The sequence below is a fragment of the Sciurus vulgaris genome (genome assembly GCF_902686455.1).
Source record: "Sciurus vulgaris genome assembly, chromosome: 12".
Taxonomy (NCBI): domain Eukaryota; kingdom Metazoa; phylum Chordata; class Mammalia; order Rodentia; family Sciuridae; genus Sciurus; species Sciurus vulgaris.
Window position 1 is genome coordinate 5,385,760 of NC_136473.1, and position 24,636 is coordinate 5,410,395.

Consider the following 24,636-nt stretch of genomic DNA (forward strand, 5'->3'; position numbering starts at 1 on the left):
GGGTTTGAGTTCCAGAGGTGAACATATTTTCTAAAAATGCTAATGAAACATAGGTATCACTTGTTCATTTCAGTAAACATTATTCTTTTTAATTTTTTTTTTAGTTGTAGAGGAACACAACACATTATTTTATTTATTCATTTTATGTGGTGCTGAGGATGGAACCCAGTGATTCAACAATGTGAGGCAAGCCACACTACTACTGAGCCACAACCTCAGCCTGGTGAATTTTATTCTTAAAGAAAAATATAAGCAAATATTGAGCATTAGTTAATAATATGTATGCTGATTTCTTATGGTAAGGTCTGCAATCTGCAATTTACTTTGAAATGTATCAAGAGATGTATCAAGAAATAGAGGGATAAATATTTGAATATATAGGAACTTGATGAAGTATGTACTGTGATACATCAAGACAGTATCTAAATGGACGGTATGCAGGTGTTTGTTATAGCTAATACAACTTAGGGATCCAGCAGTGCATGTATTTCCCCGAAACCTTCAACAATGTTCCACATACATTCTGCCTCTAGAGCCAGTAGGTAGCTGAGTGATTAGCTGGCATGATGCAATAATTAATAATCAGGATGAGAGTTGAACTGAGGAGACTAAAATGAAATTCTGTACAACTTTTCTGCCAGATGATAGATGGTTCCATAATTCTATAAACAATTGAATACATTAACCTTGGGTTATATGAGAAAAGCTTAAACGTAGGGTTCAACAAGTTAGCCACCTGCACTCCAGATCAGCCACAGAGGTTAAGAAAGATTTTGGGTTTTGCTTTTACTCATCTCTATTTTTCGCTGGAATAACACAAAGATTGTTTACCCAGCATTGCTTTAGGAGTTGCCAAAATGTTAATTAGCAGGGTTTTTTTCCCCTGTTATCATTATTATAACAAACTTGGCTCCTGGCTCTGCACTCCCCAGATATTAATGAAGCCAGCTTCACTGTTTCCAAACATGCGAACAGTACTGTGCAGGCCTTTCAGCAAGTGGAAAACTCAATCAGGGTGTGCATGAGCCAGCTCAGCAAGAGCCTCTCCCAAGAGTGGGGAGGCCCACGGCCAAGCTCTGCTTGTCTGAGGAGGCTCCCCTTGGGCATGGTGTCACCAGGAAGTGCTGGGCTAGGAGCCAAGACTCCTTAAAGCCATTCTCTGCCCCAGGTTTAAAGTTAGTCCCCAGTGCTATGGATCGGTGGCCCCGGATCCTCCGGAAGCTGAGGCCCACCTTACTGTGATGTGCAGAAGAGGGTAAGAAGCCCCTGTTTGTTTGTGTAGCTATCACAAAGTGTTCTTCCTAGAACACAAGTCACCGGAAGGAGGCTCGGCTTCTGGAACAGAGCAAGCTCATCCGCTCTCCACCGGCGAAGAGCAGAGAGATGTCACCAGCAAGAACAAGGCCATCTGGAGAGAAAGGACAGAAATCACCCAGAATGAGGACGGTACAAGGGAAGTTCCCGTGGTGCAGTCCCAGTGCCGTCAGTTTCCATTTTGACTTTTAATCCTTCTCCAGGTTTTTGCAGAGGCGGAAACCGAAATTAAGCTTCATTCCGAGAATGGAACTTGGAGCAAGTGGTGGGTCCACGATGGAACTCGACTGTCCCACGTCACTTGATCTCTCTCTCTTTCCTTATCAGCAAACAGGATAACGCTGCTACTCACCTCCTGTGGTTTTCAAAAGCCTCTGGACAGGACCTGAGCCCAGCAGGGCCTGTGGAAGCGGAGGAAACGTCCACCCAGGAGGCCCTCGAGCTCGCCTTCGACCACGTCCACCATGCTGCTCTGGCCAGTCCTTTCCTTCCTGAGGTTCAGATCCCATTTCAACCACAGCGTCTTCCTTAAACGGGCCCTCCTCTGTCCTCGTCTCTCTGCATCGGGACATGCTCCTCCCTCGTTGGATCTTTGCCACCAACACAAAAGCAAACGGCAACACCTTTCATCTGAGAAGCAGACAGACACACAGCTTGGTCCCTCAGCCTTGGGCCCTGGTGTGGCCCCACAGAGCTCGGTGGCAGGGCTGTTGGGTGATGGTCTGCTCCTCCTCTTCTGCTTTCTGGACTGTTCCGGTTCCATGTCCTCTCGTTCTCTTCCCCATGCTCTTTCCACGTCCAGCAGTTGTTAGATCCAGTACTCGACGTCCACCTGCTTCTCACCTCTTCTGGGCCTGGCAGCAGGAGAGGCACCTACCCAGCACCCCTCGGCCCGCCCGGAACCCTCTCTCACCCCTTCGTGGACACAGTACTGGCTGCCATTCTCCTGCCGACCTGGCTTCTCAGCTTTCTCCTCGCCTCAGGGCTCCTGTGCTCAGTCCCTGGGTTTCTGATGGTTTTCTGTGGTGACCACATCCGGGCTCCCTGCTTTCAAATGCCTTCTCAAACACACAGCTTGAGGCTGCCTTTCCTGGACTCCAGATGTGGATTTCCAATGTCCACCGTCTCCTCTTAGATGTCTCACAGCCCGTTCAAATCCAGATACTTAAAGTCAGCCCAACCCCTGAGTCCAGTTCTTTCACGGTCCACCCCTTTCAATACACGACATGTCTTTCTTCACACTGCCCCACTCAGAAACCTTCCTGTGTCTCTGACTTTGTCCTTTCCTCCAAAGGTCAGGAGTGATCCCTCAGGAAATACCCTTGGCCCTGTGTTTAAATGTATCTATCTGTGATACATTACCTCCTTGACTGCAGCACTCTGACCCAAACCCCTGCCAGCTTTCATCTGAGTATTGCAACAGGTCCCCAGGGGTCTCTGTATGTCCACCATTATCTCCTTCAGTTGATCATCACAGGGAGAGGAGGCGCACATTGTATTTTAAAAGTTTAAAATGTAGTATTTTTTTATTCACTACTGTCTTATTTCTGTGTGACCAATTGTCATAAATTAAGCAGCTTTAAACAACATGTCATTTCTATGGAATCTCAGCATGGCTTAGCCGGATCCTTTATTTTTTTATTTTTCTAAATTTGTTTTCTGTTGGTTGCAAGTCCATTAAACAGAATGGTGAGTTTGTTGTGGTCACAATTTGCACATAGGTAAAAGCACAATTTGGTCAATTTCACTTCTCAATGCCCACCTCCTTTGCTCCCCTGCCCCTTCCCATACCCTGCTGGTCACCCTTCTGTACAGTGTCCCTTTCTTCCCTGTTTGTTTGTTTTTTTTTCCCCATCTAGCTCCCACATATGAGTCTGGTTTTAGTGTGCTCAAATTATGGTCTCCATCCATTTTTCTCCAAAATGACATCATTCCATTCTTCTGTGACTGAAGAATACTTGAAGGTGTATATGGACCATGTTCATATCCATTCTTCTGCTGACCAACACCCAGGCTGGTTCTGTAACTTGGCTGTTGTGACTAGTGCAGCTATAAACGAGGCTATTCACGTGTCTGCAGAATGCTGCCTCCCGTAGCTTTGGCCGAATACCCAGGAGTGGTACCGCTGGATCACATGGTGCTTCTGATTCTGGGCTTCTGAGAGACGTCCACACTGTTCTCCAGAGTGGCTGCACTAACTTACATTCCCACCAGCAGTGTGTGAGTTCCTTTCTCCCCACAGCTACAAAGTGTAGATTCCTAAGGGAGCTTCCCAGGACTCCTGGGGTCTGGCTCCCGATGCTAACAAGATTCTCTTGTTCTCCGCTACAGGGACACCGATACTTCTCCACTTCCTGGACGCCCTTGGCCAGCTCCCAAGTCAGGGCACTTGCCTTTCTCTCTCCTTTGCCTGGAGTTATCTCCATTAGATGTCAACATGGCTCTTTCCTTTAACTTCTTCCATCTTTAAAGAAATATCACCATTTTACCTTGGTTGTTCCCCCAACCTCGTCCTTCCTCGTTCACCAGATTTGACCTTTCAACCCAGCTGACTCAGTGTTCCCCACCCCTCTTCCCTGTTTTTAACATCTCAGCCTAGAACCTAGCATTACCTGACGTGCTACGTGTTCTACTCACTGGGTGATCGTCACTTTCTCCCACCAGGACCCAGTCCTCTGGGAGGACTGGGATTTTGATGTAGTTTGTTCATTACTTTATGTACAAGATCCAAGGATATTATGCAACAGAGAATATCCTTAGTAAATATTTGTTCCTAACATCTTTTTCTAAGCTTTTCTTTACATTTTCTTGTGGGTGTTTTTCAGCTTGTGGAAGAGTTTTATCACACGAGTTTATCTACCCTCATCCCAAAGCTGCCAGCTGCTGTATCCACGTGGATCTTGACTCTGTATATGTGATGCACTGTGAAGGGGCCGACTTGCTCAAGCTGAGTCTCCAGGCCTGTCCTTCTCAATCACTGCTACAAAATTCAGTGAGAATGTAAGTAATGCTAACTTTTTCTTTATGAAACTTGTGGAAAATTCCCCCAAAGTTTTGTCCATTGCTTGGTGATTTAAAAGAAAAAAAAAAATGAGTTCTAAGAGCATGCAGAGAGGTTTCCTTCCTTTCTTTCTTTCTCAGCATATGTAGTTGATTCACTAAAGATGGCTGAGCATCAGAATGACATCCTGGATCACAGCAACACAGGGCACGTGGGGCCATTCTTAAGAGCGTGGCTTTCTCGGGCCCACAGACACCTTCACACCCTGAATGTCGTGGCAGGTGTCTAGCGTCTTCATTCATGATCGTCTTCAAAATGGACTAGCTATCACCTAGTGTTTGGATGTTCAACTTGATTTGCTTTCAAACCTGTTGAAAACAACTGTTTGAATGTTCTCCCTAGAGCTAAGGAATGGCCTAACCTTGCACAGAAGCAGGAAGTGCACATGAATGGAGCTGAGAGTCCAACTGAGGAAGGAACCTGGTGAGCCCCGTACCACGTGGGGACGTTGGTTCCAGCATCGTGTGTATTTCCTTCCCTTTCACATTTTCTCAAATGTTTCTGTCTACTACCCCCTCAACTCCTTCCCAGTTCTCCTCTGACTTGATTATAGGACATTTTCTAGAAATTATATGGTAGACATGGATGCTAATCGGAGGTTCCCACTATTTTTAGGCGAATGCTTGTTGCTCTGGTTTTGGACCCAGGTCTTTGACCTCCCTTTAATTGCATCCATTGTTCCTATCCCTGCCTGCCTTCTCTGTACCATTGTCTTAGAGGCCAGTGTGCTGCAGCTGTCTCATTTATAGGATTGAGTGAATGTTCAGAGAGAAGAATTGTGAGCATGAACTGTTCCGACTATAAATAGAAGCAAGTTGCATTGTGTGTTTCTGGGTAATTTCATCTCTGGTTTCCATTCAGTCAGTCTTACAAATGCTTTTGTCTCAGAAGCAATTTGGTTCTCCCTTCTACTGCCCTGTCTCACTTAAACATATGTGATATAGAAACTTAGCCAATACTTTAATTAAAATTCTCATTGTGGCTCTTCATATTCTCCACACCTCCCCTAGTACTCCTATAGAAGAGGGACTGGGGATCTTGGACACTGATGGGCAGTAAATTGCAGGAACTGTGCAGTTATTTTGAAGGTCAAGCTTGTCATGTTATTTATGTTTGCGATTTCCATTCCCTTGCAAGTATGTGTGGATTCTAAGATATCTATGAGTTACACTGATATTTTTAAGTCCTGCCACACTTACCTAGTATGAGCAGAAGACAGCCTACTGCCTCCTAATTTGTTTACCTGTGCTAGTCAGTTTTTCTGTTACTCAAAACAAAATACCTGAGATAATAGAACTTAGAAAGAAAAAAGGATCATGTTGGTCCACAGGGTTTGTGGGTTTCAGTCTATGGTAGGGTAGAACCCATTGCTTTTGGGCCTGTGGTGAGGCAGGGAGTGTCCAGCGGAGCAAGCTGTTCACCACCAGTCCTGGGAAACCAGAGAAGAAAGAGGAAGGAGCTGGGGCCCCCACTATCCCTTTGAAGGCAACACCCCTGATGACTGGAGCCCTTTTCCCTAAGCTCCACATCCTGAAGTTTCTACCACTCCCAATAGTGCTAATCTGGGGACTAAGCCTGTGACATGGGACTTCGGGGATGTTGAGATCCAAACCTCAGCACCAGCTCTCAGGTGTCACTTCGAAGACCTCACGTTCATAGCTCAACCCTGAAATAGCAATGCACTTTCCTGCACAGGCATCAGCCAAGGTAATGGCATGAGCATTGACTAAAATATACAAGGGAAAAGCACATTTACCTTCTAGGGTGCAAAAAATAAAGTGCTCATCAGTCAAATGGTAATGGCCAGTACTTAGCTACTAAGCCAAATTATCATCTCCTGATAATAATAGGACCTTATATGTATCATCTCATGTGATCCTGAAGTTCAAGGCTGAATGTATCCTCAGTACTCTTTCACAGATGAAGTAGGGGGTTCCCAGTGGCTGAACGACTTCCCGGAGATCACTGAGATGCCAAGAAGCAGAACAGAATTCTAAACCAGGCATCTCTAAGCCCAAAGCCCACTGTCTTCACTCCAAATACGGTTCTCCAAGTGACATGCCTTACGGTGAGCGCCCCGAGGGACAACCCAGGCTGGATAAAATACTCCAGATCCCAAGCTGGAGAGAGCGATTCAAGCCAGTAATTACATGTTGAAAATATGTGTAGGATGCTGTATTTCTCAAGGGAATTTTTAGATGACCGTGACTTGGTTGGTCCCTTTCCACATGAAGTTGAAAAATGAATCAAGTGTGGACAGGATGCAGAACAGGCAGATGACAGCACGTTTGATTAGGGTGTTTGCAACTAGCAAAATCCTGTTGAAGGAGAGGGCGTGTTGCGTAGGGAGTGCTCCTGGGGTGGGGAAGCCTGGCCGACGGTCACGTGATGTCCCACCACCTGGACAGAACTGCAATCCAGAGGAGGAGCAAGGGGAGAGGAGACACTCTAGACAGAAAGAAAGAGGAAGAAGCGAGAAGCCCAAATGAGACATTCACAGACTCTAAAAGCAGAGGTGGGACGAGAGACCAGGAGAACTCACAGCCTATTTTGAAAAGCAAACAATATTGGATGAAGTTATTTTTAAACTTGCAGGTTTGAGGAGAAGAAGCAAATGCGATCCAAACCAAGAGCACGTGCTGGGTGGGGTGGTGATGCCAGCCTGAGGGTTGGACCATGGACTTTGGGCACAAAGAAGAGCAGAGCAGAAAGGTGGGTTCTGAAGGCACACGGTACTGAATATGAAATGCTGGGTCCTAATGCCAGTGTCCACAGGTATCCACTTCATTCCGCGGCAATTATACAGAGAGCCACATGGCCAGCTGCACCAGCATCAGTCACACCAGCAATGACAGCAACAGGCGGAGGGAGAGGCAGGCCACTTTCAGGAAGATCTGACAAAAAGTCACCTGTCAATCACAACTTACAGAGGTATCTGGGTTTTGTCGCTATTTGGTAAAATCGTGCTATACTATTACCTCCCAAGAAATATGGTTTATTCTGTTTGGTGTCTATTTTAGTATCATACTCACATGGAGACTCTACAAATATTTTAATCAGGATGTCTTTAATATTGTTCCTGCAGGAAACTCGGGATCCTTTATTAATTTTTGTGGTGGTTGGGACGTTAGGGGCACATGAAGATTTCTTGTGTATCGCAGCTCCAGGTCTCACGTGATACAGAACACAGCAGTGTCGGAGTGGACCTTTCCCCACATCCTCGCCGACACTTCTCGTTGCTTGTATTCTTGATGGCTGCCATTCCAATGGAGTCACATGGAATCCCAGAATCCCAGTGTGGTTTTGATTTGCATTTCTCTAATTGCAAGAGATGATGAACATTTCTTCATATATTTGTCGATCGATTGTAGTTCTTCTGTGAAGTGTCTGTTCATTTCCTTAGCCCATTTATTGGTTGGGCTATTTGTTTTATTGTTGTTAAGTTTTTTGGATTCTTTATAGATCCTGGAGATTAGTGCTGTATCTCAGGTGTGTATGGCAAAGATTTCTCGCCCATTCTTTAGACTCTTCATGTTATCAATTGTTTCCTTTGCTAAAAAGAAGCTTTGTAGTTTGATTCCATCCCATTTATTGATTATTGATTTTCCATCTTGCCTTTAGGAGTCTTATTAAGGAAGTTAGTTCCTAAACCAGCATGGTGAAGATTTAGGTCTACTTTTTCTTCTATTAGGCATAGGGTCTCTGTTCTAGTGCCTAAGTATTTGATCCACTTTGAGTTGATTTTTTGCGCAGGGTCAGAAGATAGGGTCATTTTGCTACAAATGGATTTCCATTTTTCCCAGTACCATTTGTTGAAGAGGCTGTCTTTCCTTCAATGTATGTTTTTGGCACCTTTGTCTAGTATGAGATACCTGTGTTTATATGGGTCTATCTCTGTGTCTTCTATTCTATTCTCTGTGTATCTGTTTTGGTGCCAAAACAATGTCATTTTTGATACTATGGCTCTGCAGTATAGTTTAAGGTCTTGTTTGTGATGCCTCCTGCTCATTTTTCTTGCTGAGGATTGCTTTGGCTATTCTAGGTCTTGTATTTTTCCAAATGAATTTCATGATTGCCTTTCCTATTTCTGTGAAGAATTTCATTGGGATTTTAATAGGAATCACGTTAAATTCACATAACACTTTTGGTAGTACGGCCATTTTGACAATGTTAATTCTGCCTACCCGAGAGCATGGGAGATCTTTCCATCTTCTAAGGTCTTCTTCACTTTCTTTCTTCAGTGTTGTATAGTTTTCATTGTAGAGGTTTTTCACTTCTTTTGTTAGACTGATTCCCAAATATTTTATTTTTTGAGGCTATTGTGAACCAGGTAGCAAAGATATCTTTCTATAGTGTGTCAATCAGTTAAGACAAGTTGATTTAATGATTATATTGAGAGGAGCCCGGTGCAGGCTACATTGGGGAACAGGGAAAAGAACATGATGCTAATTCCCCCACAGAACTTTGAACAAATGCAACAGGGGGTTCACTTTTGTGTCTAAAATGGCGCCAACTTCCTAACGTGGTGGGCACACCCAGAACCCCGGCTACTCAGGAGACTGAGGCAGGAGGATCAGCCTGTGCAACTTAGCAACACCCTGTCTCGAAATACAATCAAAAGGGCTGGGGTGTGGTTCAGCGGTTAGAGCGCCCTGGGTTTAGTTCCCCATAGCAAATAACAAACCAACCAATTCGAGGGATACTTTAACTGCAGGGATTCAGCAAGCCCTTTCCTTCCTTCCTTTTGGCTTGTTGAGAGTCCAAAGTGATTAGTACATCTTTTAAGAGTTCTGGGCAAATGTTTTATCTAATGAGAAAAAAAAGTTGTATTTCTTCATTTATTGAGGAGAAAACAATTTAACTTTAATAAGGGTTTTTTCCCCCCTTTAGAGTATTGAATCTTTTCTCTTTACTTCCTAATTCACAGTATGTTGGAGAATGCTAATTAGTTCATTTCCTTCTTCTTTACCTATTTCCCTCTTTAAGGGTCCATGTTTGATATGCTTAGCACCCTGGGTCCAGCTCAAAACCCACCAGGCACGTCACAAGGAGTAACCGGACCTGCCTCCTTAGTGGACATGCATGCCTGGGTGGGTGTGCCAACAAAGGCCACTTTTCTTGTCCCTTCTGCTGAACCGTTGCTAATGCCAAGCATTCTTCCGCTGTAAAGACAGCGAAAAAGAAAGAAAACACTTTATGCTGAACCTGTGAGGAAGCATTGGTTCACTCAGCGGTATTTCTGATCCAAAACGCTAAATGGCACTCACAGAACTTGTGACAGAAAGCGTGAGCTGCAGGTGGCAGGGACAGCAGTCCTGTGTGAGCGGCTAAGGATCCCTCCCGCTATGGGTGGTCTTGAGTGTTGGGAAATCCATTAAGTCGGTCTAGACTTGGGCACATTAGGGAAACTCCTAAGAAACATGTCCAAAAGTCTAAGTTGCCAGGAGAAAGAAAACTTTTGTTCAACATTTTATTCCTTCGCCAACTCTACAAAGCCAAGCCCTTCACAGGATGCAGAAGCCCTGAATCCTTTAGTGATGCGGAGCGTCCCGATGGCTATCTGACATCACCATGTGACCTCTCGCCCTCCTGCAGCCAGTGCGTTCTCTCTCACCATGGCCATGTGTTATTTAAAACTCTTTTGTAAAGCATTTCACTCTGTGCCTTTCGCCCTCCTTGGTTCCCACAGATGCTGACGAACAAGCTCTCAACGAGACTCCTGCTGCCTCCACCAGCTGACCCGGATCCTCGCTGTGGCTTCAGCATCCCCTCTTCTCATGGTCTACGTTTGTGTCCAGTCTGGGTCTTTCCGTGCTCCGGAGGTGTCTCTCCCCAGCTGATCCTGTCTCTTCTGCTCCTCCTCCATGAGCATGCATCCCGATGACTCCGTTCTCCAGTGTGGTTTCCCAGTCAGCCTTTGGATGGCCCGAGTATGTGTCTGAACCAGCTGTCCACAGCATAGTTACTGCCCCACTGTCCACCGAATCATCTCAGGGAGTGTTTCTCCTGTAGGGCTGCAAGAATTTTATGTTCCATCTTGTCACCCTCACCATGGATTTCCGGAACATATGCTCGGTGAGGACACAGACCAGAGGTGTGCTGGTGAATGTTGGACGGCTGACTATGGAGAAAGCAAAGCAGAATATCTGCTGTGATTATTTTTGTTTTTTTCTGTGGTTTTGTGGCCAATTCCAAGCTACAAATGTGGTATAACTGAATGCAGAGAAGAGCTTTATAAAATTGGCCAGTAAACCAGCTCCAATACGTCTTGCCTGTATGTCTAGTGGCTTGTACATACTTGGTACAAGTTAGAGCCTCAAAATCCATTGCGTGCTATTGTATAAGCTCATTTTCTATTGCTATAATGAAATGCCTGAGAGTAGATAACTTATAAAGAACAGAGTTTATTTGACCAACAGTTTCAGAAGCTGAAAGTCCAACATTGACATCCCTCTTGGTTCAGCCTCTGGTGAAGGCCCCCTTTGCTGTGTCATAGCATGGTGGATGGCATCAGGTAGGGACATGGGTGAGAGGGAGAGATTAAATGATGAGACAAGAAGCCAAAGACAAGGGTCTTTTTATAATAACCTACTCTCCCCATGGGATCAGCCTAATCCCTTCTGAGAAGATTGTCCCCAGGACCTAATGTCCTCTACCTAAGGGTTCCACCACCTCTATATCACCATCCAGGTACCCTACAAACTACTGACAAGGATGTAGGATAACTGGAACCTCACAGTTTGTCAACAGGAATGAAAAATGGAATCATGCCTTTAAAAATTTCTTACAAAGATAGACATACAAATGGAAACACGTTCCTGCAGAAGCCTGCCTATGGAAGCATATGGCAGGCTTATTCGTAATCACCCCAAACAGGAAAAAACCCACATGTCTTTCAGTTTGTGATTGCATAAACAAAGAGAATGTATCCACACCAGCAAATTCGACTTGGTGGAAAAAATTTAAAAAATGGATCCCAATGAGCTCACCAGCAAGTGCACCAAGTGCACCATGCCAAAAATACAGCGTGCTCTGTGACGCCATCGACAACATCTGTCTGGAGAGCCAAAAGCACAGGGACAGAGAACATGCCGTGGACAGGACAGAATATGTTGGGCCGTGGAAATTTTCCATTTCTTGCTTGTACATTTGTTGAAGATCATTGAATTCTACACTCAAAACTGTGAGTTTTACTGGATATAAATTAGCTGTCAATAAGGCTGGGTAAAACCTATTTATTAATCCATCAATTGTACAATCAATAACTCAGGAAAGTGAGGAGTAACCACCAGCCATCTGATTTTTATTTGTGTCAATTATATTAAAATGCAATGTCAATAAGATAAAAAATGTGAAAACATCCCCATATGTATCAATTTGAGATCATGGTACTTTGAATTACCTTGCGGTAGTAAAGTGACCAGAGAACAGAGACACAGGCAGAAGTGGCAGGCGAGGCTTTGCTGGTAAATTGCCCAAATAGTGGAAAGGTCGTGGTTGGCTCCAGTTCATGGATACACTGAGCAGCAAGCCACTGTCGAACTCAGGGCCTCACGATGACGATGCTAGGTCCCTCTGTTTCCTGCAGGGGGTGTGGGGTGGGGAGACTGAGCTCAATCCTTAGGAGGAAGCTCAGTGATTGAGAAGTAAACACAGCCTGCTGTATAATAAGTGCATCTATTACATGTACATCCAAAACTGGTCTCTGTGCCCTTCATGATGTGATGATGTCAAGAGAAAAGAATGTGAAAATTCCAGAAGAAAATAATGGGCTTCTCTCTCCACGACTCCCGCTGCAGCCACACCACGGGTGTTGCCTCGAGCAACCCAGTTCCTCCGGCAGGAGCATGGCCGACAGGCTTTCCTCTTGCAAGGGAGACCTGAAGCCTTCAGATTTCCCTTTTCTATTAAAGTAAAATCCTGGGCGCTTTCTACTTCATAGAGAGATGACCAGTTAAACGTAGGAATTTATTTTCCATTGACCTTTCTGATACCCCACTTAGTGGGCAGCCCTCTCTGCTTTGCTCACAGGTCTTGCCCACTGCTGTTCAGTGAATTGGCCAGATTATGACTGGATCCACATTGCAGGGGTTTTTAATGTTCTTTCCATCAGCATGAATGTTCTTTCCCTCATGTGTTCCTCTCTCTCTTTGAAGGTGCGTGGTAGCATTCTTTCTTTCATTTTTAAAAATTGTGTATTTGTTCCAATTAGTTGTACATGATAGTAGACTGCATTTATACATTTTGATCGTACATAAGTGGAGCATAATTTCTCATTTTTCTGATTGTGCATGTTGTAGGATCACATCAGTCATGCAGCCATAGGTACATGAGGTGATAATATCTGCTTCACTCTACTCTCCTTCCTACCCCATACCCCTTCCCCTCCCTTCACTCCCCTCTTATATAAAGTAACTGTTCTTCCCTAGCCCCCTCCCCTTACTGTGAATTAGCATCCACATATCAGAGAAAACATCCGACCTTTGTTTTCTTGGGTTTGGCTTATTTCTCTTAGCATGATATTCTCCAACTCCATCCATTTACCAGCAAATGCCATAATTTCTTCTTCTTTAAAGCCGAGTAACATTCCATCATATGAATATATACCCCATTTTCTTTATCCATTCATCTGTGGAAGAGACTCTAGGTTGGTTCCACTTACTCCAAATGTCTATCTGTTCTATCAAATGTGCTGAATCATTGCAGTTTTTTTTTCTTGTCAACAATGATTATCATATGACAAAACCACCTAAATATTTGAAGGAATTTTTGGCTTCAAGATATAAGTGTAAGTTTTACATATGAACATTTCAATGAAAAGAGAAAAAAAATATGAAAAAAATCTCTCAAACCCCTGGCGAAATGTTTGCGTCTTTCCTAAACTGATGTAAAATTCCTGTGCAACCAAGTACACAGACGTCAAAAGTACCTCCCAAGGAGTTTTAAGTGCACTCCTGACAGGAAAGTTGTAAACCAGCGTTGGTTCCAGAAAGTTCTCCGGGCCCACTCTCCACTCAGTTCCACTTCCAGACGTCACTCTTGCCGGACCCCATCCTTCATACAGAGCCTGTGGACTGGAGCTCCCGAGCGTGCGCCCTGCTGTCTCCAGGTTCTTCACCCACAGGCCTCCAGGGTCAGCCGCCACCGGGCACCTAACAGTTCACTTGGCTCTTTTGCCAGACAGACTCTCCCTCAGCGTTTTCTATTTGAATTCTGATGGCCAGTCTCCCTGTTTCCCATTTGTGATTATGTGAATGCAGCTGCGGTTGTGGGGTTGTGGGTGTGCGTTGTTAATTTGGGGCGGGGTGCCTGGGCGGGAGAGGCCGGCTGTGAAGGCCTCTCTCCACAGGAGGCTGCTCCCCTCCGGCCGGGCTGCTCCAGTCCGGGCAGTGACGCCATAAGTTTGCTTCACTTTCTTCCTGAAGCTTCTGACATTTTCTTTTCTCCATGGGAGGCTCAGTAGTACCTCGGTGTGGTTTTAATTTGCATTTCTCTGATGACTTACCTGTTTGGGAAGTTTTGTTTTTTGTTTTTTTTCTGGTTCTGACATTCAATATTTCTCTTGTGACTGTCAGCTCGGGGAATTGGCCCCGCCTACCATGGGATTGCGTGTCCTCCTCCTTTCCTGGAGCGAGTTCACGTTCAGATCCTCCATACAAGGTGTTTCTAGGTGCGCTTCTGCTGGATACCTGCCTCGCTCCGTGGCTTGTCTGTGACGTGTACATGCACCTTGCATCATGCTTGATTCATGCTGCCCAAACTGTCTCCCCAAACGTTTGTCATTTCTTTTTTTCTTTTTTTCTTCTCATTTGAGCGGCCGGGGATTCGAACCGCGGTCCCTGCGCATGCTAGGCGAAACGCTCTCCAAAAGGAGCTATTTCTTCAGCTCCTGTTTGTCATTTCTTTATGGTGAAAACTTTAAATTCCTTTCCTCTTGCTTTTGGAATGTGCAGTACAGGCGTCCTCCTGAGCAGCAATGCACCAGAAATCCTTGCTGCTATCCGACTGTAAGCTCAGTACCCATTCACCACCTTTCCTCAGCTCTCCATCCCGCTTCTCGTCCCAGCCTCTCTAACACACTTTCTATCCTCAACTTCTATATCGACTTTCTTGGATTCAATATATGAGCAAGAACATGTGGCACTGGTCTTTGTCTGGCTTATTTCACTAACATAATATTCCATCCAGGTTTTGAAAATGACAGGAATCCATTCTTTTTTATGGCTGAATACTATTCCATTGTTTTGGCTAAGACACCAAACGCACAGAAAACAAAGCAAAAGAGATCAACAGGATTACATGCAGCTATAAGCTGCTGCACAGCAAAGGAAACAATAGTGAAAAAGACTCTAGGAAGGGAGAAAATATTTTTTTAAAAATCTTGCTGGACATGGTGGTGCAGGACTATAATCCCAGTGGCTCAGGAAGGAGGGCTGAGGCAGGAGGATCATGAGTTCATAGCCAGCCTCAGTGATGGTGAGGTGCTAAGCAACTCAGTGAGACCCTTGTCTCTAAATAAATACAAAATAGAGCTGGGGAAGTGGCTCAGTGGTCGAGTGTTCCTGAGTTCAATCCCTGGTACCCCCACCCACAAGACTATTATATTTAGAATTTTCTCTCATGTTGGGGTCATGATGGCCTCAGTTTTGTAGAAAGGAGTACAAAGAAGCACCTGTATTTTGAGTCTATCTGTGTGCTGTACATCCAAGAAGTCACAGGTGGAAAGAGGAAGCAGGAGGGTGGGTGGACATGAGAGGTCAAGGCCAGGAGGACCTGCCAATCAGCTGTCGTCTTCTCAGGCAACAATAGTTCGTGGCTGTCCTTGTTTGTAGTCATCAGCTTGAGAAAAAAAAAAAAAATCTCTCTGGAAAGCAGCTTTTATATTTTAATGCAGAAATGGAAAGTGTAGATTGAAATCAGGCAAGGACCATGATCTCTCCCCATGACATATATTCACATACTTACGTGACTTTTTCTCTTTTTTGCGGGGGAAAGCTTTTCACTTTACAATTTCTTTCAAAGCGCTGTGTGTGTAGTTTCCATCCCTTCAGGTCCTTTGCCTCCGGACCGGAAGGTGCGGGAACTGAGCCGGGTGAAGCCTCGGGGAAGGAGCTCTTCTCAGAAGCCTCACTGTGTCCCCGGCTCTCTGGAGCCTTGGCCTGCAGGGCTCTTTGGTGACCCGAGGGAGGATCAGGAGCTCTTGGCGTTTCAATCGTCTTACAAGTAAATGTCTTCGAGACTGTGTCCTGTGTGTGTTGGGGGTGTCTTCTTCCAGGGGAGGGAAGCTCAACTTGAAGGCTGAGGGCCTGCCTCCGCTCTGGGGACAGCCACTGCCATTTCTTACCCACGCAGACAGGCCGTGGGTGCAGATTCCCGCTGGTGTCTGCAGTTGCACGTGGAGTCGGATGCCAGCCACAGAAGCCTCCATCTAAGAGAATGACGGACACTCATCCCTTGTAATCCGACTCAGAAGGAATGTCCCCTTCCAGGGCAGCTGGCAGCTTGCCAATAGCATTTCAGTGCGAAAGCCATCTCGGATGATTTACAGGCACACGTGCCCAACCTGGATAAAGACAGTGCAGGTCACGGCAGCTCCAGACCACACGTGATTTAAAGAGCCAGCCACAAGCTGTCCAGGACCCTGCACAGTGAGCCTCATCTCGCTTTTGGGTTCAATTGTTAAAATCCAACAGGACACGTTACTGTCTGTTTCTAGCTGGATTGTGCAGGTTTAATCCCTTAGCACTCTTTCTTTTTTTTAATTAAAATTTCCAACTTTATTGAGATGTGATCTACATGCAATAAACTCTGGCTTTTAAGAAAGGCACCATTTGATAGGATTCCACCATGTGAGCGCCCACCTCTTGTCCCCCGCCCCAGCTCCCATCAAGAGGCAGAATTATCTCAGCACTCGCTGCAGTAGTCCAGAGCCCCTTGGGCGTCTCTGGGAGGAGCAGGCTTCCTTGTTTTGTTTGGTGTTGCTGTCAGGCTATGAGGGCCTCTTAAAATGAGGTCAGCAGCGTTCTTTTGTCCTGTCCTTTGTGAAAGAGTTTGTGCATGATTGATGTTCCCCCCCCCCCCCCCCCCCCCCCCCCCCCCCCCCCCCCCCCCCCCCCCGCCGTCCTTGAGTATTTGATAGAGTAAACGAAGGCTGTCACTGGAACAGGTCTCTTTTTCATGGGACAGTTTTAGGTACCCAATCTGATTTCTTTAATAGATAATAGATACAGCACTCTTCAATTTGTTGCACTTTAAGATTTCTTTTTGTTAAACTATATTTTTAATGTAATTTGTGTCTCCAGTTTGTAAATTTGTGGGCATGACGTTGCTTGCAATATTCTGTATGATCCTTCACAAGATTGCAGGGCCGTGCCGATCACCCTGGTTCACGCCTGAAGTGGCATTTTGTTCTTTTTCTGAATCAATGTAGCTATGGATTTACCAATCTTGTTGCTTCTCTAAAAAAAAAAAACAAGAAACCATTTGGCGTCAGTTTTCTTTATTGTTTCCTGGTTCCTCTTGTGTTGATTCCCACTCTGACCTGTCTATTCCCTTTCTCCAGATTGTGTTATGTTTGCTTTTTTCTTTTCCCTTTCACTTACTAAGGTGGCATCTTTGGTACTCGAATTTATATTTTTCTCCTTTCAAATAAAACCATTAAGTCATAAATTTCCTCCAAGTCCTGCTTCAGCTGCAGTCCAACATTTTTGATATATTTTACTTCCACTGTTATTCAGTCCAAGATATTTAAAAATTTTCCTGTTACACTTTGTCTTTGATGAATGGATTGTTTATAACTCTGTTTTTAATTTGCAAGTACTTGAGGTTTTGCTATACCCTATTATTATTATATTTCATTTGATTCATATTTAGAAAATATTTTTGTAGTTTTCAGTATCAATCGTTGGATTTGCTTTATGGCTGAGCATATTGACTATCATGGTAAGCATACCATGAATTCTTGAAAAACACTTATGTGTTTTTTTAGCTGTTAATTTCTATAATATTATTATTCTATAAATATTCTATAAATGCTTCTATAATATTATTCTATGAATATAAATATTCTATAAATATGAAACCTATGCATTCTTTTATCTGGTTTTGAGACTGTAGAGAAGCATAAGGTATACTTAACAGGCTTACAGATGTTGCAATATATAATAACACTTATAAAGAGCATAACAATATGCTAAATTTTCCAAGGAAAAAAAGATTTGGATTTATTTCTTGCATTCAATTATCTCATCCTCCAGACCCTTAAGCACAGCTTTGCAAAACTCTGCAATACACGTTACAGTTAACATGACCCTAAGTCTTTCATTCAGTCCCTGTCAGCCCCAAAAGCCAAGTGGATACTGTTATCTCTGCATCCTCACTGGTACGTGCTGGAGAGACGCCAACTTGTAATTTGCTTTGTTTGTTTAGTTTTGCTTACTGGCTGGTTTAATTGGAGTGGCAGGGTGGCTCTCTGAGGTGATGCTTCATCTCCACCCATGGCTGACACCAGCTTGCGTCCCCAGTGCCAGCAATTCGACCTGACTTACATGGCAGATGAGGATTGTGATCTATTACCCAGTGGGTTGTTATCCATTACTGTTATTCACTTGACAAACATTTGAACCATAGAAAAGGATCTGTTTTCTTTTATCCATTAAATTAGCACTCTCTTTAGTTACTGGGTGCACGGGCCTTCTAAAGAGCTCATGTTGCTCTGTTTCCTCTGAGTTAGTAGATGACAGGGTGTGTGCCGAGCATGTCCTTGAGTCCCAGGCCCTCACTGTTCATCTAGGAAACATTTATTGAGCAGCTGTTATCTTTCAGACCCTAATTATCCTCTCAAACTTCAGCTTCCTGTGCCTTGTATAAAAGTTGCTGATTTTGCCAGCTTCTCGGCTTCAGATCAAAGCAAAGGGAAAGGTGAGCTTAGATTTTCTGCAGTTTGGAGATTCTTAAGAGATGGATAAGCACTTCTTTCTTAAAGGTAAGAAACAAGTTAAAAAATCAGGGTCAAAAAGATCAAGGATTAGCCTTATTCCTAACAAATGACTAATTACTATTAGTCTAGGACACTAATTAACTAGAAGCAAATGTGGCTGAAGCTGCGAACCCAAGGCCTCCACCTGCCAGCTGAACTTACTCTGCAAATTCCCAGGACCTCCCTGGGGAGGCTCCGCCCACCTCGCTGACCTCACCGCAGAGCACACAGCATCTGGAGCCCTCTTCTGCCTGCACAGGTCTGAACACAGAAGGCCCCGGAGCTGAGCCGGTAAGTGAGCTCTGCTCCTTTTCTTTGGGAACCAACATTAAGTAAAAAATTAAGGAAAAATTCTTCCCAACGTGTCTCTCTTGGTTTGAGAGTTTCCTGAGGCTGTCTTAGCACATTGCCACAGAACTGGTGGCTTAAAGCGACAGAAAGTCACTGTCTCTAAGTTCTGGAGGCCAGGCCTTTGAAATACCGGTGTCAGTAGGACACCTCCGCACCCCCGCCCCCGCTGGCAGACCCTGGAGGATTCTCCCTGGCAGCCCCCAGCTGTTCCCTGAGGTGGGGCCACAGGACTCCAGTTCCTGCTTCTGTGTCACCAAGGCCTTTTCCTCTTTGTCGTCTCCTCTTCTATAAGGACAACCGCTGTGGGATTTAGGAGCCCCAATCCAGGATGATCTTACCTGGAGATCTTTAAGAAAATCTCTTTCCAATGATCCTGGGTCCCGGAAGGTCACGTCATAGCTTCCAGGTGGCCAGGTCACAACCCAATGCAGGTGGGGAATGGAGCGTCCCTGTGGAAACCTGCCGATAGGAATGAGTTCCCGAGTCTGGGATGACCAGGCCCACTGACTCAAGACAGAGATTACTGTTTTTTTGTCTCCAAACATGAAAAAGCTATGGAAGGCCAGTTGGTTTTAGGGTTCTCTGTGCCTAAACGCTTCTGCTAAGGGGAGAAATGAACTGGGTCCAAACAGCACCAGCAGAACAACCTGAGGGCCTGGTGTTCTCTTTGAGGAAGAGGCAGGCCCCAGGGTTTCCGGCTGTGGAAGGCACGTCATTGTGGAGCTTGGAGTGATAACGATGGGCCGGGCTCAGGGATGGTTGCCACCGAAAAATCAAATTGATTATAAAACTGAAATCACTTTTATCCAGCTAATTTACTCAACCCTTAATGCTGAATTGATTGGGCCTTCCTCTAAGCTGAGGGTCAAGGGGAGGTGATTTTGCTTCCAGGGGGCCTTCAGCAATATTCCCAGACATCTTTGGTTATGTGATTGGGTGGGAGGATTCCTGGCACCTGTGGTGACCTGGGATATGGCTGAGGCTCCCAGGATGCATGGCGCGCCCCCGCAGCAAGACTGGTCTGCTCTGCTGTGTCCACGGTGCTGAGTCTGGGGCAACCTCAGGGTGGGTCTCTGCCTTCTCCTCAAACAACTCTCTTTACTCGTGCTGTCTCTCATTCACTTAGCTTATAAACCTAGTATTTATTGACTGGCTGCTGTCTGCCAGGTGCTATTCTAGTAGCATCAGGGAATAAGAAGGACCAAAAATTGCTCTGCCTGGAAAACACAGTAAAAAATTAGAGAGGTTATAATTTTTATAGCGGTTATACTATTTATGTAATATAAATATATATAATGCATTATATGAGATAACGTGTGTATATGAATACACATATCTATATATCATCATCTTGTGCATGTGTACGGGATATATTACCATATATACATATATTACCAGTATAAATATACATAAAAATAAATATGTAAACACATATGTGTTCTTGCAGCTTTCCTCTGTGGCTGCGTAGGTTAGCAGTGCTCAGATTTCTTTTCTGCTATAAGATAAGAGGTTCCCCTGAGTGAGACACTGTAGGTGAACCCAGATTCCAGGACAAAATAACCGTTTGCTGAGGTGCCAGATTGCAGCATGCTGGCTCTGTGTTTGAGAATTCTTTTTTTTTTTTTTTTTTGGAAATAATAATCTTAATAGGGTTCACAGCAAAACCTTGTCTTGGAGCTCAGCATATAGCTTAAAATAACATAAGCTAATTTTTTTTTGCAAAATATGATTTTTAATTGAATGGAGTTTCTCCAGCAATAGAAATGTTTCCATTATGCCAGTGATTATTAATCCAAATAAGGAAATAAAGCACAGTAGCAGTCATGTCATGAGAATGTCTTTTTAAGAGACAAAATTCTGAGACCATTTTAATGGAAGAAACTCACTTGTAACCTGAATATTTTATGAGTTGTGACAAATTAACTTTGCAGCATTGTGCAAATGAGCCTGATACACCAGAATGTCCCCGAAGTATGAGGGGAACTGCTAGGTTAAAGCACAGCCCTTCCGTATTCTTTTGAGCCTCATTTGTGCAGTAGCTCAGCTTCAGATGGCTGCGCAGCGCTGGGTGGCTGGCCCGGATACTCCATTTTGCTCAGCAGTGTCTGGTCCTCTGCTGTGCTTCTCTGAGTGGGGGACCAACAGAGCCTGCAGGCAAAGAGAACACGTGGGCAGACACCCTCCCTGGCGGTGACTTGGTCTCCTACTCACAGTGTGGATTCCCAAGGAGAGCTCAACCATGTGAAATTTGGAGTTGTTAATCTCATCCCCCACCCCCTGTTCATTATTGGGCAATATGTTCTGGCTGTACAAAATATTACTCCTTGGAAATCACTTCTCTCTCTTTTTTTTTTTTTTTTTTTTTTACTTTTGGGATTTTGTTGAAAAATGATTATTTTCTCTTTCTCTCCCTTTTTTTGACTATTTGAGCCACTAAACTCTGTTTGGCTAATTTGTCATCATCACCTGAAAAGAAAAAAATGTGGAATTTGTCAGCCGTTGCCAGGCTGGGTGACTTCTGCTGAGTTAAGCCAGACACTACCACCTGCAGTTCACCTGCTGCCCAGACTCCTGGGGAGAGAACTGAACAACGACTCTCATGGCCCTTTTCGCTCCTATGTGCGCTCCTACCTGGGGCAATTTGTGACAGTGTGGGAACAGTTATTTTGTAGTGGTCCTTCACCACTAAGGGATCTTATAGGCAAAAGGAGGCAGGTTAGAAGATCACAGAAATAGAGATGATGTGGTTAAATCAAACCTAAACCTGAATCGTCACATAAGTTTACCAAGTGGACGTTTTGGTGCATTTTATTGGGATTTGCTTCTGTTTTGTATTTATGCATACTTTATACCCATATAAATCATTGCTGAGGTTATAGACATCCATTTACCTTGGGGCATATTAATCAGCAGTCTCTTGTGCTGCTCGGTAACCTCTCCTGCAGTGCCATTTCTGAGGAACAGTTATGTCCATGTGCCATCCGCAGAAGAGGTGCATACGGAGTCCCTTGACACACAAAGACATTTTCATACACAAGGGTTACTACACCCACACTTAGCGTCGTAATGCAGCGCCCATGCTGACCAAGAAGACAGAGTGGAACAATCAGGGACAGTTTTTTTGACAGATATCTAAATGAGAGTTTCAGGTAACAAACTACCAGACATGTGTCACTATGAGGCAATCATTATAAATTTATGAGCATTTCCTATTAAATGAAAACACAACTGATTTCATATATATTTAATATAATTTTTATTTCTGTGTTTATAAATAAAATGTATATTTTTATACGCATCATATATTTTCATCACGTATAGTGTAAATGTTAAGTTACACAACTGGTGTCTGCCTTCTTTGGAGAAAGTTTAGGTTTTTGTTGTTTATTTCCTTTTCTCATTGTTGTTTTGACCTGATTTTTAACTTAAGCAGTTAGGTATAATTCATTTGCATTACCTTGCGTTTATATCTCTGTTCCTCTAATAATTTTTTCCACACTGGTTGGTGTATGTATTTATTGTCTTTCATGTTCTACAGTTGGGAAGTTTCTTTAAATTGTAAATAATTATATTTTCCTCATTATAAAGAGTGTGTATTCTATCTAGAGCTCTATGTGTGTGTTAGCTTTCCTTTGTTGTGGCAAAATACCTGAGAAAGTCAATGTTATGGGGCGCAACTTAAGAACAGACTGATCTCCACTGAGAAGTCCAAATTTGAGAGTATTTATTAAGCTGGCCGCTGACTGTCTCACACAATGCCCGAAAAAATGGCTATTGGGAGAACAGTCCCAACCATAGAGTTGTAGGGGTTCTTATACCAAAAATCACATCAATCGTAAGTGTCTGTTGCTATGATTCGAAATTACACATTAACATCATGAGATCATCGACAGAGGGAGAAGTGGGTCAAAATGACCCTTACCTAGGTACAAACTAAAGAATGGTTGCTAACATCCACACAATCACTGCTCACATGGTACATTGTTTAGGAGCAATAGGAATCAAAGGAGAGCAATTCTTCACTACATAGGAATTATCATTCTGTATTATTAAACATGCCACAATAAGTACTGATGATGGGTACAGAGGTGGGGTGTTCCCATGGGAGAAGCTTATTTCCTACATAACATAGAGTCTCAGAGCAAAATGGAGTCTGTTTAGTCATTTCCCTTAGAGTCTGGCCTAGAACATTCTCTTGGAGCCAGATCTGCCAGCCCATCACAGTCAACTTGAAGGAGGTTCCTGGTTTCAAAGGTTTCCATCCATGGTCACTTGCCTCCTTTGTTCCTGGACCTGTAGCCAGGCAGGACATTGTGGCTGGTTACAGCGGAACAGAGCTGCTCACCTCCTTGCAGCCAAGCAGATGGATGGGGAGGGTTCAAGGACGTGCATATCCTTCAAGGACACGCGCCCCAGTGACCCACTTCCTCCCACCAGGCCTCACCTCCTAACACTCTCCCACCTCCCCTGGCTCCACCAGCTGGGGGCCACGCCTTCATCACATGAGTCTACGGGAACATTGCAGGTCCAAACTCTATCAACACAACTTTGTCTTTTCCATATGGGATGGAAAATGTTTCGCTTTATCTTTCCTCTTTAATGTAGGTGAATATTGTATTTTTATAGCATTTTTTTAAACAACGCATACAAACCGAGACAGCCTCAGGAAGGCACCTCCTACTGTGGTTTATGATCATCTCTGAACACATGACTCACCCAACTGGGTCACACTGTTGAGTGAAATCGTTTTCATGAATGACAGAGATACACTCGAGTATACCTAGAAACACATTTAAATTTTTATTTTCATAATTACAGAAGAGGGGAAAAGAAAGTAATATTTGATTTTAAATATGTGGATTGAAACCCAAACTTTTAATAACTTACCCAGTTGTGGGCTTAGGTGGGGGGAGGGTGGTTACCTGCTCAGAGAATGGAGCTGGCCAGTGCACCTCACATCAAGAGGAAAGAGGAAGCTGCCCTTCCAAACTGAAATCATAAAAAGGAAAAAGCACACTGGAGCCTGTGAGCTGCGAATTTACTTCGAAAAGAATCTGGTTTCAATACCTTGTCAGCAAAATTGAACTGGACCAATTAAAACAGAGCTGGCATTGTAAAATCTTCCTACCAACTTAACACAGGAAATGCGAGATAATACATATGAAATGGATCTGATAAAAGGAACCCAATTAGGAGAATGAGTGCTCTCATCCATGGGCAAGCAATCCTGGGATAATTGAATAGTTCCAAAGAGTAAGAATAGCAAGTTTAAATAGCCAACCACTGAATGGCCCTAAGAATGCTTGGAAAATAAAGAGTAATTGAGAAGCTGGCTATGTTATTTGTTTATAAAACTATAAAGTTAACTTCTGGGAAAGATCATCCACAAGAATGTAAAAATGCAGCCATTCTGCCTCAGTGACCATGAAGAACGAAAGCATGGCAGATGCCCCTGGACAGCTCAGGGACTTCTTCCGGCCTCTAAGGTCACCCTCTGTCTGCTCTCCAACTAAGATCTTCACTTCCATTTTCCTTTTCATTTCTTCCTTGAGTACAGGACTGGTGTCTCCCTTTCTTCTCGAAATGTATATAAAACAGTTGTTTTTATGTTCCCTGAGTTTTTATTTGGCTTCTTTGGCTTGTCCCCTTGCTCTTTGCCTGAGGAGTTCTGCATGCCTATAGAGGGGGGCTCCCTCTTCTTTCCACACTTTTCCCATGCATTTCAGTTCTTCCTTCAATATGTGAACATTTTGTGAAAATCAACTGTATACATGATGCAATTCATTTTAGTTCACATTTTATTTTTCTAATTTTATGTATCAGAATATCTCCTTAAATGCCCCAGAAAGTCTATTCCTTGTTCTCTTTTTTAATGGAGAAAATTAAAAGCTTTCTCATTTGCACAATGATTGATTAAATTCTATTTTAATCT